This window comes from Prinia subflava, chromosome 13 (assembly GCF_021018805.1).
Source record: "Prinia subflava isolate CZ2003 ecotype Zambia chromosome 13, Cam_Psub_1.2, whole genome shotgun sequence".
NCBI classification, from domain to species: domain Eukaryota; kingdom Metazoa; phylum Chordata; class Aves; order Passeriformes; family Cisticolidae; genus Prinia; species Prinia subflava.
This window is the reverse complement of record NC_086259.1, coordinates 15,969,137-15,974,608: the sequence shown is the minus strand read 5'-3', so window position 1 is coordinate 15,974,608 and position 5,472 is coordinate 15,969,137. Positions and strand designations below refer to the sequence as shown.

Genomic DNA, 5,472 nt, shown 5'->3' with positions numbered 1-5,472 from the left:
AACCTAAAGGAGAGTTTTTCTTGGAAATCTGTAGGAACATTGTGGCTAAGCTCCACTGCTTGAACTGAGCCAAATGGAGGCTGCTGGTCACTCAAAGCTGATCTGGGATGTGACAATCAACCCAAATTCTCTCTGGCTCATGCTTCTCCAAAAGGAGGTTGGGAAATCAGCCTAAATTTACCATTTCTGGCACCAGTTGTAGATGTGTGGGTTCTGCAGGTAAATGTGTGCCTGTATCAAATGTAATTTGTCCTCTCCAAATGGTTTCAGCAGAAGAAGAGACACTGAAACATTTGACCAGCCTGAAGCCAGAACTCACATAAATATTTTTGCCATGTAGAAACTAGAGCTGATAAAAATGACAGGATTCCAGTGAAAGCCTGAACTGTCCCCAGGTTCAAGGATTCTTAGATTTCTTAGCTAGAGCCTGCTAGGAAATCGAGGTTAAATTTTGTTCTTTCCCCTTTTTAGTGTTGCCTATACAGAAAAAAATACTTAGAAGGAAGCAAAGTGTACATGTACTTCTGCAGCCTAAGAGTTGGTTTCAGTCCTGTGTACTTTTATGTAGAACTCAATAAAATGCATTTGCAAACATAATTACAGATGCAGCAATGTCCTCTAATAATGGATTATATAAAGCATGTTATGAAATGCATTCATATCAACCTCTTGGCGAGTTATACTACCTGCTATAACCAGGTGTTATAAAAACAATCATGGCTCTGTGGGAATTAGTGACACAAACTACGTACCCTGTAAATAAAATACAATTCCAGGTAGTTGTAAAAGGTGCTGTAGAGGGTGGTGAAGTTATTTTGGACGTGCTGGAGCCAGGAGCACAGAGGGGAAGCAGCTCTTGGGAAAAGCGTGGTGATAAATGGTGCTTCAATGTCCATTGGCTGACTCTTGGCTCAAGGCCTCCAGGTTGCTCCAGCTGTCCTTATGTGCCACAATATTTTGTCCTGGTTTGTAGTCCCAAATTCCCATCAAAATGTGCAGCTCTTTGCTCACCTAAGTAATGAATGAAAAATAATTGAGACTGTAGTCCTGAATTATTGCCAAGTGTTTATGAAGTTGCTTCAATTTGCTGGATTCCCACATGAAGGCTTTATTTGAAGCCTTTTCAGTTGAATGGAAATTTACTGTTGAATTGGGCAATCTCTGGATAAAGTCTTGGTTTAATTTTGTGAGATTATTTCTTTAGGGCAGAAGGGATGTTATTCTGAGTTATTAGGTTGTGTATTTTGCTGTGTCATGAGAAGAACAAATGGATTTCTTCTACTTCCTCATCACTAAAAACAGCCTCTAGTAAAAGATAAGCAGAACCAGAACAGATAAAAAGGAAGCCCCTTCCCTTTTCTCCTGGCACTGAACCTTTACCCAAAATCTATTTTTTTGTATGGTTCCTGTTGTTGTTCATATATTTCCTAGTTCTGCCTAGGACAGGGAGCACAGTCACAACCACACAAGTTCCCATCATCGTGTTTCTTTCAGAAACTATTCAGAAAAAACCTCCCCCAGCCCATTTTTTTTTTCCAATAACAGATGTTGGAGCAGTTGAGAAAGCAAATAGTGCACAGACCATGGGTACCACATCAGTGAACTGCAATTCAATTTAAGAATGCAGCTGCAGAAACACGCTCCTCAATGCATCAGATGCAAGTTTTTGAGGATGAAATGCACCATACAGCAGGCCCAAAGCCCAGCTCTCTGGAACCAAGAACCTGCTTGCAAATGAGTGAGATGCCCTTTCAAGCTGCTTTCCTGCATATTTCCCCTATGAAATCCAGTAGATTATGGTGCATAACTACTGTTATGCAGACATGATGTTGGGATGCAGCTGGGACATATGCTCAGACACAGAAATTGAGATTTATTTCCATAGAAGCAGCTACCCTGATAATTTGCAAGCACATCTTTCCTCCAAGGACCTGAAAGCACTTCACAAATATTGTTGGAGGCTCAGAATGTTCTTGCACTTAAGTAAACTCGTTCTTAGAGAGGTTAAGTGATTTATTTGAGGTTTCTCAGTAAATCAGAGGTAGAGGTAGGAAGTGAAACAAGATCATGACTGCAAATGACATCCTTTAACCTTTGGAGGTGCTACTGTGTACAAAGGCCTGACCCCACCAGCCTCACTCATATGAGCAGTGTCTCTGAAGTTAATGGGATGACTGGCGTGAGAAAAGGGCTGCAATATTTGCCTCTTTAGGCCTTTCTCTGTGAAGTGTTTAATATTTCCCCTGAGGTATGTTTGGCTTCACCTCCTACGGAGTGTCTTATAGCAACAACAACAACAGCAACAGAAAAGTCAGTTCCATTTTCTTCCTTTAGTGTTTAAAAATCAGGATCCAAGGCGAGCGCTCTCTCTGGGCGGGCGCTAAGCCACGGGGACCTGAAGAGGGTTGGTGTTTCTTGGAAATGGGCTTTGACTCCTCTGCTTTTCTCCTTCACAGGGAAAGAAGAGATTCTGGGACACAGTATGGACCTGCACGTTTCTCAGCTGGTAAAAAAACATAGTCCATATTTCTTCTCAGCAAAACGTTTGGCTCTGCCCCAACCTCAGCAATCACAAAGGCTAATAGGTAAGAAAGACTGCACTAAAAATATAATGTAAAAATATATCTTTAATAACATGAGACCAGAATTCCCAAATTCTTTCTTCTTCCTCTGCAGAAAAAAAAAAAAAAAAAAAAGGTTTGTGGCTACAAGCCACTTTCTGCCTATTTAAGTCTCTGTGCTTCTTATTCCACTTCTTTAACAGGCTTGAAATGAATGAAGAGGTAGCAGAGGAGAGAGTGACACAGGCAGTAAATTATGTAAGTTCCATAAATGTGTGGCAGTGGCAAGCAGCTCTCAGTGCTGTTGCAGCGTTGGAATAGCAGAGATTTCTGCTATTCCTACGAGGAAGGAAAGGAGGGAACCTGCAGCATCTGCAGGGAAATGGGCAAAGCGGCTCGGGAGCCTGCCGCACTCGGGGAAGGGGGAAATGCTCCTGGAACCGGCACAGGGGACAATTCCCCGCAGCTTCAGCCTCGGCGACAACGGGAAAGAGATCATTAACCGGGAGCGACGAGAGTTTGTGGAGGGGAAAAGAAAAAAGAAAAAAGAAAAAAAAAAAAAAGAAAACCGCTCTTTAACTCTGGAGTTTTTAAAAGTGCTCTTGTTTGTTTTCTTGGCAGAGGAGCGGTCTGGCACCCATCCTTGGAAGCTGGCCCGGCTGTGAACGCCGGGGTTGGCCCTCCGCACGCTGTTGCTAAGCCCACGGCCCAATAGCCGGCAGCGCCCCGCGCACCCCGCCCGCGCCCCGGCCGCAGCCCCGCTCCGGCCCGCCCCCAGGAAAAGCTGCTTTTCTCCCACTTGCTAATAATAATAATTAAAAAAAAAATAGAAAAGAAAAAGAAAAGAAGCCCAAAAGCGCGGCGTTTGTGCACGCAGACCCTGCCCGGCTCTCGGCAGGAGCGGAGCGGAGGGAGCGGGGCAGCGCCAGCCCGTGCCCGGCTCCCGCTGCGGTGGATGGGGCTCCGCGCCGGGCTCCGGTCGGACTCGTTCTGCGCTCCCTCCCTCTGCTCCCACTGCCTCAAGGTATAGGGCAGAAACAAAGGGATTTTTCTCTCCCCCCCACCCTTCTCCTTTTTTTCTTTTTTAATAACTTTATCAACTCAGGAGCCCAGGATGATTTGTGTGTTTCATAGTCTCCCTGTGCTTTTACTCTCGGTTAGAACTTGGATCCTTTCCATTTCTCAGTTAAAAACTATTTTTTTTCCTTTTTCTTTTCCTTTTCTTTTTTTTTCGCCCTTCTCTCTTTCCCCCCAGTTGTTTGTGGTTTTGCTGGAAAGGGCATTGTTAACCCTTTCACCTCCTGGCTGTCAAAGGCTCTCTTGGCTGAGCTATTTTAGGTATTTTTGGAACAGCAGAATAAAGTGCTGGGTTTCAAAAACACAAAATGAAAAAAAAAAAAAAAAACCAGCCAAGAACAGTGATGGAAAAGATTTACATTGAAACTGCTACTGTAGGATAAACCCAGTTAAACAAGCAGAGCCCCTGTTACGGGTTTACAGGAGCCCTCAGCACTTTTGCAAGGCACAGGATGAGGCCATTCCAAGCTGGTGCTCCAAAGCATCGATTTAAGGGGCAGAAGGTGAGAGGTTTGGTAAAAGCACAGGAGGAGGTGACAGTCCTGGCTGCTCCACGATGGAGAGGGAGCCAGGCCACCATGTGCTGCTGCTGGACAGGGCTGACACCCCTCCCTCGCACAGCGTGTGCACAGAGCCCTGCTTTTGGGTGAAAAACTGGGAATTCTGGGGCTCTTTGCTGCCTAACCACATAAAAAGGCAAAAGGTGCACTTTTACACCGGGGCTGTGCTCAGTGCCATGTCACACTTGCCTGTGGCTGAACATGAAGTCCTCAACACACCAGGGACACACACAAATCGTGGGAAAAGCCGGGCAAATTCTCGCTGGAAGTTGTAAAACCTAGAGGATTAATTTTTCCTGTTGTCCATAGGAGACTAGGGACTGGGAAGCTGGAATCTGTCATTGAAGGTATTTTTTTCCCCTCCTCATCTGCAGTTGCAGCTGCAGACAGTGGGTAAGGTCTCTCCCGTGGGGAGGCTGGGCTGGGTGCGCACGTCCGCGCCTGCACCGCTCCCAGAGCTTCCCCAGCTGAAGTCCTGGAGCTTTGAGGGAATGCTAGAAACAGAGATGACTTCAATATTTGGCAGCAGATAGGCTAAGTTATCTTTTTCCTTTTAAATAGAGCATATTATGCAAGCAGGTTTTATTATAATTATGGGTATTTATTATTTCTGTAGATTATAAAAGAATATTCTTGGCAGTAGGGATGTAAATTTAGTATTTCATGGCATTTGTGAATTAAGTAACACGGCATTCTTGTACACCTTCTCAAAGCACATGAAAAATCCCCTCTTATATTTGCACGTCCTGTGGTAGTTAGCACATAGTATTTTTCCTTTTTAGACTTTAAAAAAACCCTTTTTGTATTGGTTAAAACAAGTGCATATGTTTTCCAGCATCCTCCCCGGTACGATTGCTGTTCCTGAATGTTTCTGTTCATGTTAGCATGTATGTTTGTTCTGCCTGTTAGTTCAGTTTTGTAGAACAAATGGAGAAAACGAAAATATAGATTTTTAACCGCAACAAGATTCCCTGCAGACAGGATTTTTTTGTACAGCTATAGAAATGCAGCAGCTCAGAGGAAGAGCACAGCGTGTAATTCTACATACATCACAGCCCTTTTTTATTACTCTTACCACAGCAGCTGAATGGAGAATTACAGAAACTATGTCCCTGATTCTGTAAAGATTTTAAAAAGAGGCTTAACTTTAGGCATACAGGTAACTTCAAAGGGAATTAAGTGAAACTGGAAGATGTGAGTATTTCATGACAGATGAATGCATTAGAGAAAATGATCTATACAAAACTTCATCCAGAAGTTCTGGAATTACATTA

General features: G+C 43.9%; 1 long non-coding RNA gene across 1 annotated transcript; it reads left to right on the top strand.

Moving 5' to 3' along the window:
• The first annotated feature begins 576 nt into the window (after window positions 1-576).
• Window positions 577-5,256, top strand: LOC134557555 (uncharacterized). Its single transcript, XR_010082064.1, has 3 exons — window positions 577-2,585; window positions 2,765-2,819; window positions 3,183-5,256. It is a non-coding gene; the product is annotated as an uncharacterized LOC134557555 (long non-coding RNA).
• Window positions 5,257-5,472: the final 216 nt, after the last annotated feature.